This window comes from Dermacentor andersoni, chromosome 10 (assembly GCF_023375885.2).
Source record: "Dermacentor andersoni chromosome 10, qqDerAnde1_hic_scaffold, whole genome shotgun sequence".
NCBI classification, from domain to species: Eukaryota; Metazoa; Arthropoda; class Arachnida; order Ixodida; family Ixodidae; genus Dermacentor; species Dermacentor andersoni.
In genome coordinates, this window is record NC_092823.1 from 68641484 (window position 1) to 68653173 (window position 11690).

The following is an 11690-nucleotide window of genomic DNA, read 5'->3' on the forward strand; positions in this document are numbered from 1 at the left end:
CATTCAGGGGAAAATTCAGGGAGGTCAAGAAGATCAAAAGTGAGTCATACTCAGATTTCGCAAAAACATTGGAGGTAAACCTGAAAGAATGGCTCAGATAAGAGAGTGCACTCGGCGGCGACGCCGAAAATACAATGCAGTTCGTTGCTTTAGAACAGTTCTACCGCCGGCTACCAGAAAACATCAAGTATTGGGTTCGGGATAGGCCAGGCATGGACACTATCTCGAGAGCGGCCGATCTCGCTGAGGAGTTCTTAACACGCCGTACGTTCGAAGGCAACAAAGCTCCTAAGAAAGAGATTAATAAATGCAGACCCGACAAGCCAGAGCCATGGTCAAATTCGTGTCAGTATAAATCCAGGGAAATCTCAGATTCGGTCAAAATTAGTGACGAGAACAGCAAGGGATGGGAGGAGTCACCCGAACAGAGGGCAGAAAGGCAAAAGAAAAAAGCGTTCGAGGCAAACAAACCAAAAGTTTGCTGCAACTACCAGCAAACGAGGTATATCTCTGTGGGGAGCAAAAATCCCAAACTAGTGTTTATGTCACTAACTAGTAACGAGGAAAATCTGAAATTGCTAGAACCGTACATTCTAAACCTCGTGGTAAATGAAAAACCGTGTCGGGTGCTTCGCGACTCGGCAGCCACAATGGACGTGGTGTACCCGCAATACGTAGAGGAAGGCCAGTTCACGGTAGAATGTGTTTGGAAAAGGCAAGCCGTAGAAGCCTCCATTGTTTGTCTTCCTGTGGCAAAGATTCGTATCGAAGGCCCTTGGGAGTACTGGATACTCAAGCCGCCGTCTCGGCACATCTCCCGCCGCAGTATCCATATTTGTTTTCTAACAAATCCGAGGATTTTTTGCGACGCAGGGAAATCGGGTTTAGTGAGGGAATAGTACAAGCCCTAATTTGTTCCAAGGCAAGAGATCTCGCAGCCACGGCAGTGTACGAATGTCCAGTGGTGGAGGAAACAGGTTTGACGGAGGATGCGTCAACCAGCAGCAAACAGGACAGCCCTATAGGGGATATTGCGGATAGTTCACAAGCTAATAAAGAGGTCAGGCAAGCACTGGAGCCTGAAATGTCTCGAGAGGCAGAATGCAGAAGAAAGTTATTAAATGTAAGCCCTGCCACATTGAGTACTGAACAGGAAAAATGATTCCACCCTGCGGAACCTGAGGCCAGGCGCGAAAGAAAGTGTGGCCAAACGTAAAGTTCCACAAGAGGGCAGGCGGCCTCTATAGAAAGTACGCCAGTCGAAAGGGAGTGCAATTCAACCAACTCGTGCAGCCGCATCCCTATCGTGAGCAGCTCCTGCACCTAGTACACGAGGGCTTTTGGACAGGGCAACTAGGCATTCGTAAAACAAAGGACCGCTTACTGCAGAAATTTTACTGAACCGGCTGCTTTCGAGAAGTAGAAGCATTCGTAAGAAGCTGCGACACATGTCAACGCATAGGCAAGCCCGGAGATAAGGCTAAAGCGCCAATGAAAGTTGTTCCCATTATCACGGAGCTGTTTCGCAGGCTCATAATAGACACAGTGGGACCACTTTTGCAATGCAATCTGGCTATCGGTATATTCTCACTGTAATATGCCCCGCAACGAAATTCCCAGAGACGGTGCCCCTCAAAGAACTAAGCTCGCTGGAGATCGTCAACGCGCTTTTGTCTATCTTCGTGTGAGTTGGGTTTCCCGCAGAAATCCAGTCACATCAACGATCCGTCTTTACGAGCGCACTAACCTCGACGTTTCTGGAAACGTGCGGTATTAAAATCCTTCATAGCTCAGTGTACCACCCGCAGTCAAACGCGGTAAAGAAAGTCCACTCAGTCATGAAACGGCTTTTGCGAGCCCTTTGTTATGAGTACAAAGCCGATTGGGAGGTTTGCTTGCCTGCAGCAATGTTCGCGCTTTGAACTGCACCGCACGAGTCAACAGGTTTTTCACCTTCAGTTTCACCTTCACCTTCACCTTCAGATTTTTCACGGTCACTGCCTTCGGTCCCCTCTTCGCATTATTTGAGAATCCTGGGAAGGCCGGACGGACAACCCTTTGGTTGTGGCATACGTGCTAGAGCTGTTAGACCGACTGAACACTTCTAAAAAATCACCAGGGCAGGAAATGCGTAAGGCACAAAGCAGTGCTAAGCATTACTATCACAGGACGGCTTGAACGCGACGCTTTGAAGTTGTGGAAATGGTAATTATCCTGAAGCCCTCATTGAAAAACAAGTTACAGGTTCAATGGGAAGGACCGGTTGATACAATTAAGAAATTATCTGAAACAAACTACGTAACCACTGCACCGGAAAAACAAAGGACACCAGAAGTGTACCTCAGCAATTTACTTAAACACTACCGGCAGAGGGAGGCAATTGTGAACATGTCCCTCAACCAACCTGAGGAGATGCCTGTCGACTTTCCCGAGTTAACATCTGTAACGGGGGCAAAAAACATTCACGAGATCGTCGACAAGATAGTAAAGCAGGCGGAGTTGAATCCCAATGAAAGACCGAACTGAGGGAACTCGGGTTTGAATTTAAAGACATATGTTCAGACACACCTGGCCGGACCACTCCGATCGATTACGATATCGAGTGAACCTCATCGGACCCAGTTCGTTCGAAAGCTTATCACGTTTAACCTTGTCAACGTCATGACCGCTGAAATAAACAAGGTGTTAAAGCTAGGTGTAATCAAGCCATGAGAGAGTGATTATACCTCGCCTCTTATATTGGTTGAGGTGCCAGCAGAGGAGTCGCGTCCGTGTATCGACTACCGCCGGCTCAACTTAATCACGAAGGACCAGACCTATCCAATACCGTATATCAAGGAAAGGCTTGAAAAAGTCAGCAGTGCTACTTTCATCTCCACGCTCGATTTAGTCAGAGGGTACTGACAGGTTCCGCTGACAGAGAGGGCTAGCAGGCTAGCGGTGTTTATTTCCCCGATGAGAACCTTTCATGCGAAAGCCAGAGCTTTGGATTGAAGAATGCTGCCTATTTTTTCCCTAGCATTATGGACCAAGTGGTACGGGGAATGGAGGACTTTGCACTTCCGTATCTCAATGACATAGCAATTTTTGTTCATCATGATGGACAATAAACAACAATTGCGAACCGTGTTGTGTAGTCTACGAGAAGCCAACTTGGCTGTCAGGGCTCCCAAATGCCAATTAGGGCGTGCAGACGTAGCTTATCTAGGTCATGTAATAGGGAAAGGCCATCGTCGGCCTTCAGAGGTTAAACACACCGCAATAGACAACTTCCCGCAACCACGCACCAAGCGGGACATCAGGTCATTCCTTGGTTTGGCAGGTTATTACCAAATATATATCTAGCATTATTCCGAGATTGTAAGTTCTTTAACAGATGCTCTCAGAAAAACAGAACCGCAAACGGTAAAGTGGGATGAGGCAAAAGAAAAGGCTTTTAGTATGGTGAAGAAAGCACTAACTAGTCAGCCAATGTCGAACGCGCCCGACTTCTCTGAGCCATTCATTCTTCAGTGTGTTGCCAGCGACAGGGGTATGGGGGTGGGGTGGTGCTTTGTCAAGAGAGATGACGAAAATGAACGCCCCGTACTGTACGCCAGTAGAAAGCTTTCAGTTCGTGGGGAAGCGTACAGCGCATCAGAAAAGGAATGCACCTGTGTAGTATGGGCGGTGCAAAAGCTAGCTTGCTATATCGCTGGTTCAAGGTTCACCATAGAGACTGACCACTGTCCCCTGACATGGCTACAGTCCACATCTATGAAAACCAGCCGTCTTTTGCGCTGGAGCTTTGCTCTTCAACAGTACACCTTCAATATTCGCTACAAAAAGGGTAAACTTAACACCAATACCGACAGTCTGAGTCGTTGCCCCTAGAGAAACGAAAGCCTCATGCTCCCTCTGGTTTCCGTGGCATTCTTACGTATGCATTTTTTTTTCACACGTTTTTTTATCCCGAAGTTGTAGTTGATTGTTAGGTGATTTTAGTAACCACGTCTTAACGCTGTTTTTAGTGTTCAGGGGAGGGGGGGAGGACGCGCGAAAGGGATGGGAATGCAGTAGCGGGTTTTCTTTCTTTTTTTTTTGTAAAGCCTGGTCTATCTTGGGGGAGGGTGGCCTGGTGCTCGCTTACTATGTGGTTGTGGGTCCGGCACTGTTCTGGAGTGATTGCTTGCCGATACAGGAGACGAAAAGTTGCAAGACCGCTTTGCAAGGCCAGTTTCACCAGACCGTACAAGGGGAAAAGCACACAAGAGCGCCACCAGGACTGATGAACGACTCCCTGGAATCTACCAGCTACGAACCAAGGGTTCGTCACCTCGCAGCAAAGTTCTACTGCTGAAACGCCGATCCCTCGCCGAGTGGATGCTGGCCCCTACTCGTCGGGATCTTTCAACTCACCGGAGATGCTTTCACGGTTGGTGTGTAACACCCCGGGCAGAGAGGGTGCTCAACCACCATGCCTCAGTGAAACGGAGGATGGATTCCTAATTTCTTATGGTTGTCTCGAGTGGTCACCGGTCTGATGGACGCCCCATATTGTTTACAGGCCCCTTTGTGGAACTTTCCGGGAACTGTCCGAATCTAGGGGAGACCCTTTTACGCGAACCAACGTCGCCTAGAAGAAAGGATCAGCTGCCCATCCCGGACCCGCGGGTTGCCGCCAGCGGAGGCAAGCAAGCGTAACGTTGCCTAGAAAAGTGGCAGGGAGCAGCCGCAGAGCACCAACGGGGACGTGCAACATCGCCGAGGAAAGTGGGAGCAGCCGAAAAGCACCCAGGAGGACTCAGTGCATGTCACGTGACGTTGACGCGAGCAAGATCCCGCCTACGATTTTAGTGGGCCTATTTAAGGGGCCGCGCACTGTATCTTTCAATTCATTCATTTTCTTCATCTTGTCCTTGACCAACCATTGAATAAACAGCGAAACTTTCGCATTAGAAATCGCCTCGTCCCTGCCGGGTTGCCATGGTCTACCGGACGCCTGGATCCCGCCGATAACGCCACGCCACCCAATAGTAGTGTTTCAGTTGAGCGTACTTACGCTCCACTCCGCTACGAGTTGCCCCGCTAAGCCACAGTGGAGCGGCGGGCGGTTTTCACAATTTATCTATGCGTTTAGCATAGTGGAGCGGGCCTTTCGCGCTTGCAGCACCCTTGGACCAAATACGGCGTAGTAAAAAAAAATGAAATCACTTTACGTGAATTTTACAAAACAAAACATATGTATATAACTTACTTGTTTATAAAACATGTAGGCATGTGCTTTTAAGGCGTTAGTGGTGCAATTTGCAGAGTGAAAAATAAAGCGTCGACTTCGTGAGAGTCATCGAGTGCTTTCCGGATCCAGTCCGAGCCTTGTTGACAGGTGCACGTGCGGTGGCAACGCTTTTGTGGAATCTGGGCTGCCTCGTTAAGTGGTTCGCACTCGCACGACAAGCGATGCCATTGAAAAGTGTACTAGAGAATCCTCTCTTATGTACACGTTCAAGTGGTCCGAAGTAGAAGATTTGCTGTACCTCCAACTGCTTCAATACACGCGCCGGGAACCACTCTCAGTCCACGGCTACCTGAACATTGACAGGATGGGCAGCGGGCAATTCCGGACACATTTTCGTTTCAAGCAACACGATTTGCGAAGGCTGCAGAGTGCACTACGCCTGCCAGAAGTTGCGTCGACACCGCAGTGCGTCAAAAATACAGGAGACAAGAGCCTTTGCCTAACTCTGAGGCGTCTGGCATATCCAAACAGACTGCGTGAACTGGAGTCGCTCTTCGGACGACATTACTCTGTGTTTTCGTCGGCGACAAATGCGGTTCTCGCCCGCATTCAGAGCGCTTTTGGGGGCCTCCTTCAAGATGCAAATAACCACTTGTGGTTGGAGCTCGCCAAATTGGAAGACTTTTCCCAGGTACGTTCTCGGTACTGTTGTCAGTGAGCGGTCTCTCACCCAATGTTTATTTGCAGGTCGTGTATTCCAAAGGGGCGCCGCTAAACAACTGTTGGGGCTTCATCGATGGCACAGCACGGGCCATTTGCCGACAATCAAAGGGCCAAAAGCTCTTTTTCTCTGGGCACAAACGGTTTCATGCTTTGAAATATCAGGCCATCATATGCCCCAATGGGATCATCTGCCACTTGAACCATCCATACGTGGGCAGTCGTCATGATGCAGGCAAGTTCACGGTACTGATGATTGTCAGTATATACAGGTAATTGCTGGATAAGGTGACTCAGACTAACATGCATACAGTCACACCTATACGAGACAAGGCGCAAACTTTCCATGTTGTTGGAGGGAACAACAAGCGAACCGTTTGTGTGTAATGTCGAAGTGCAGACCTAACGCAAGTTAAGTTTTTTAGATTAGGAGCAGGAAACAACAATGTAATAAATATTCTAAAACAGGTCTGAGAGCACAAGGCTGTCTAGGAACTGTTGTCGAATTTTAGAGTGATTGTGAAATAGCTGTGAACTTGTATCACAGAGATAAAATAAACACAAAATAAGCAATAATTACAAAAACAATAACCGTATCATAAAGGAAATTTTCAACAATGTTTTCAAGTGTACTACCTTATGACCAGTGTTTATGGTAAGATGGTAGAGCATTCAAAATTTTCTTACAATGTAGTGGGAGTGATGTCAAGAACAATGAAAAATATGCCTAGTGGTGTAAAGATGTTTCAATAATATGAACAGCACAGTTCCAAGGTTATATTTCAAGAGTTAATTGATGGTACAGTAATGCTGTGACGCACCAAAGAGGCACTGCTGCAGTTATAGTATAATTGAATGCAAGTATTCTAATGGGTTGGCGTTGTATGTACATGTGGTCAGTGAGATAAATAAGTATTGCCCCACATGGCAATAAAACAGTTAATGTGGCTGCAAGAAAGAGTTTGTATCAATCCTAGTAAGGCGAGCATGTTAAAATAATGGCATGTCCCAGTTAACACTTATGCCATAAACTGGTTTTCTTTGTAAGCGCACATGTTTACAGAGCATCGCACATTTACATGAGGAATAATACCCATGAAAGAGCATTCATTCACAAAGAAACAGTGAAAATATCTGTCTGATTGTAGGATACTGTGGTAGAACCCTGTTAAATTATTTAGATGGAATATCTTAAGCCTAGTCTTGTTGCATAAATAAATGTGCATCAAAAACTATGTAGAAAGCAGTTTCCTAAGCATGCGTGTGCACTTAATAGTAACCAAGCTACACACGCACGCTGCAAGAATTTACTAAAAGCTATCAGATGTGATTCCAATTAGTAAAATGTTTGAGTGCTCCTATCATTACAGGTATCCTCCGAAGGAACAAGACCTACCAAAAGCTTGAGAAGCTTGAGAAAGGACGAAGTTTTTGCCTCTACAGTATTCCGGCCTACCCTTACGAACTCTGCGGCTAAAACCTTATGGCAAGTCTAGCCTTACCGCGCAGCTAGCAGCTTGCCTTTAACAAAAGGATGAGCACTGTAAGGCAGGCAGTTGAGTAGGGCTTCGGAAAAATAGCAGGCATGTTTGCTTTTCTAGATTTTCGAAAGCATCAGAAGTTGCGCCAGCAAAATGTCTCGCGTATGTATAAAGTTGGCGCTATCCTTGCGAACTGCCACACCTGCATGTGTGGTTCGCAGGTATCAAAATATTTTGGAGTGGAACCCCCGCTGCTGGAGGAATATTTGAGGCCACAACACCGGCTCGGGGTTTCGTTAACACAGCAGAAGCACTTCATTTCATACACTTTGCAAAACAGTGCCACAGAAAGACAGAGACGGAATGACAAAGACACTCGTGCGTGTCTCTCTGTGAACCCTTATTGAAAGATGAGTGCACATCTAATAGCCAACTTAGCCAAAGCCAAAATAACCAAAGAGCTTTGCTGTTGGAGAAGGCTCAGCATTTTGTTTTCACGCTGCTCGAGCATATTTTTTATGTTTTCAAGCATACATTCATTATTTTTCTTACATTGGGTTTTCAGTTTTTCGAGTCTCTCTTCAAACAGAGAGACCTTTTTTTCTTCCAAGGCCAGGCGCCTCTCATCATACTCCAACCTCCGGTGCTGGAGTTCTATTTCCTTTCGGCGAAGGATGAAATCATTCTCCTCTCGCCTTGTCAGGAGCTCCAGCCCCATACCTTGCAGGCCTCTGATTCCTGAAAAGTAGCCAAGCAATATCAAAGTACGTTCATCTAACCCCCCCCCCCTTTTGAGTCGCATCAATCACAAATGCAAATACAGTCGTTAGGTTGACTTTATCTTTATTTTGCCTTTACATTACTGTATGTGCTAAAACAATGTGTTCTATCTGCTAAACTGCTATTTGCTTGAACTACCTCTTTTGTACTTTCTTTTTGACATGGCCTATTTTTAGCCATCAGGTACCTACCGGCCTCATACCTTAAGACGCATGTCACGAAATCTTTTTTCTGCGCTTCATTGCTTTTTATTTGAACTGTTCACCATTGACTTAAGTGGTTCGTGGCTTGTCTGTCCACACTAACTTGCAAATGCCTTCTTGTTAATCACACTTCTAGCCTTTGAATGTTATAAATGCTCTATAGCATTTCCGCAATCGCATGACTTCTGCTGCTCCCATTCTATGGAATGTTAAAGGGTGCCAGCACCGTGGCATTACCTTTCCGTGCACCTCGTGAAGTCGACGAAAGGGCATGTAGGGTGCGCTGTTGTGCCTAGGACAATCAAGGAATGAGGTGTTGTGCACCATACAAAAGTGCAGAAGGTGCGAAGAAACATAGTTGAATTAATTGAATAGACAACAATAATAACACTGCTGACATAAGGAACCACTTACTCTTGCTAGATAAGACTTGAATTGTTATATGTGCATAACAGTCGGACAGGAAACCACGAAATCACGCAGCTATTATTACTAGAAACAAATCGATGGGTCAGAAAATGTTAACCGCAGGTACTTCGGCTTAATGAACACAATATTAGTCTTGTGCAGCTGCGATGCCACCTGTCATCTGTTTCCGAACAATGTAGTTTGGTTTGCCGTACCTGTTTGAGGAGCGCGTGCTCGTCGCTGTCTTTTCTAAGTGTAAATGGGCCCTTGTGCTTGTTCATCGACTTCACTCTCTTCAGTGGCCTGCTCTCCTTGGGTGGTGTCCAGCGCTTCAAGGGAATCAAATTTATCACTTATCACTCATCACTTGCATTAGTTAGTGCTTCCTTTTACATTTTGTTTGTTTCCTTTTATTTGATATTTGAACATGTTGCACAGTGCTTGGCATTGCACGGGAATGATGATATGGTTTAATTTGTGGTCCACAGTGGTAATTCTTTGTGCGCATGAATAAACACTGACATGTCACATGCCATATCTCTACAAATACGCCCCTTGTTCGTGACTGTAATCAAACAGGGAATTCAGATTGCACTTCTGCCGTGCGTGTTTGTCCCCCGCTCAGACAAGGAAAAACTCCGTGCTTTAAGGAGCCTGCAGTACAAATTGTGAATTACTGAACAAACTATTTACTATCACTTCCTTTGCACCTACGTGATGGGTCAGCTTCCCACACTTGCTGACTTGGCCTGGTCGTGCTGCCTTCATCCCCATTGCCTTCTTCAGTGTAGCACATCCCATTCAATGAAGGCTCTTCTGTGTTTTCGTCGTGGCTGGCATACATCGACAGCAACAAGTCCGATGCACTCCCCTCACCAGCATACAAGAGGAAAAAGCAAGGTACAGGGATGACACCAAACGTTTTTATTAGTTTCAGAAATATTGCAAATACTCATTCAGAAGGAGTAGAATTTCATTTTCTCGGAACGGCCAGTTACCATGGCTTTTCATAGTCTTGTGTCTTCAAACATGATTGAAATTAACATATATGCTGCAATTTGTCCCAGACAAAAGGGAACGAACAGCAGCCGCTAAAATTGAGTGTCTCGCGAGAGTAACCGTATTCTTGCTCTCTCTGTCGACAGGAAATAACTGATGGGTGCAACATTTTGGCTGCATGGTACAGAACAATAGGCGGTCTCAATATTTGCAAGGGCCTAAGAAGTGTTGTAGAACTTAGCTCAGTAAACTAGGCTGGAACGACGGACAAATACGAGACGTCTCAGTGCTCGCAATGAGATCACCGACGGTGCGGGCACGCGTTTACATTTAAGGAACGCGTACTGGGACCCGTTACGCCCTCGTACACCGGGCGCTCAAGGTGGGCGAAACAAGGGCTCAAATGCAAACTGTATTTCACTTGCCGTTTGTCCCGCCACCGTCTGACACGTTCATTGATGCCGTGGCCGCGTCTCTGATTTGCCGCGCCAGGCGCTGTCGGACTGTTGCCGACGGCGCCGCGGCCCCGTGCCATTGCCCGTTCTCGGCAAAGTTCTCGGCACATAGTCGGCGTTCTTCATCAAATCGGAGATTTCTTGCAATAATTGGTCTCTCTCTCCATATTGCTCCCGAGTGCCAGACCTACGGAGAACAAGATCAGGTGACGTTGCGACTGCATATACTGAACAAAGTGTGCAAACATGACTGTGAAAAGTAAAGCACTCACTTCCTTAGGTTGACGTTATCTTGCTGCCGAAAATACCCCACTAGGAGATCCACTCGCTCCTTTATAGCGCGAATAGTGAACTCTTTCATGACGGCGAGCATAAAATTACGAAGCACTTCCTCCCATGCTGCGGGGTTTTCGGTAGGGCTCGGCAGCTGCTACTTCGCGCAGCAAACACAAGTGTTCGTCAATCCGGAACCGCTTACGGGGTATGCGCTGCGCTGCAGAAGAAGCCGAACAGGACGAAGCAGAAACCACGTTCACACTGTAGGGAGCCATCTTGAATTTGAAATCGCTGTCACTATGGTGCTGTTGATGTCGATGTGGCTTCACCGCTGCGGCCAAGCTGTGATAGCGGAATGACGCTCCGCTTAGGCAGGCAGCTTCTAAGTGGACCGTGTTCCAAACTCCGCTATGCCGCTTACGACAAAGCGGACGGCGCATGCGCATTCGCGCTTCCGCTCCGCTCAGCTGCTTAGCGGAGCAAAAACACGCTCAACTGAAACACTCTAGTAATGCAGGTCGAGCTTCGAGAAACAGGCGTCGCAAGAGCTCAAAGCACGGCGATAGCGGCGCACACGGTCGGCGATCGTCGACATCTGATATGCCGGTCATCGAATGTTTCAGAGTAATGCATGAAGCCCGCGTGTCTTCCTGAAAGTCCTACAAAATTTACGTCGCACATGCAATCAGATTACACAAGCTACGGTGACAACAGAACCATCGGTAACATACGAGAAACTTCCGATACATGTGGGCGCGTCCCGCGCTGAGCGATAACATGTTAGATGGTGAAAAGCGCTCACCCGAAAAAGATAAGCAACTACAGGTGTCAGTATTTATCGACAGTAAGAGACATTCGCCAGCGTGAGCACCAATTAGTTACGAGATCCAGGTGCTGTTGTTGTAGAGCATGATGATCAGCTGAAGAAGAGATTTCGCGCTACATGACGCAATTGCCTGCGAAAAGTCGCATGTTACAGGAGATACCCGCCGGTAGAGTGTTCATGTAAATTAAAATTGACAACGGACCCATAACACTACCTACATTACATTACATAACCTTACCAACACTACACATTACCAATACTACATTACCTTCGGCGTCCCCCAGGACGCCGAAGGTAATGTCACTGAGAGCAGATAGTAAGGAA

The 11690-nt window shown here is 46.9% G+C and overlaps 1 long non-coding RNA gene across 1 annotated transcript; it reads right to left on the minus strand.

Annotated features, from left to right (window-relative positions):
• Window positions 1-7910: 7910 nt before the first annotated feature.
• Window positions 7911-10267, minus strand: LOC129388323 (uncharacterized). Its single transcript, XR_008615299.1, has 3 exons — window positions 9525-10267; window positions 9026-9139; window positions 7911-8157 (listed from the first exon to the last, which is right to left on the minus strand). It is a non-coding gene; the product is annotated as an uncharacterized lncRNA (long non-coding RNA).
• Window positions 10268-11690: the final 1423 nt, after the last annotated feature.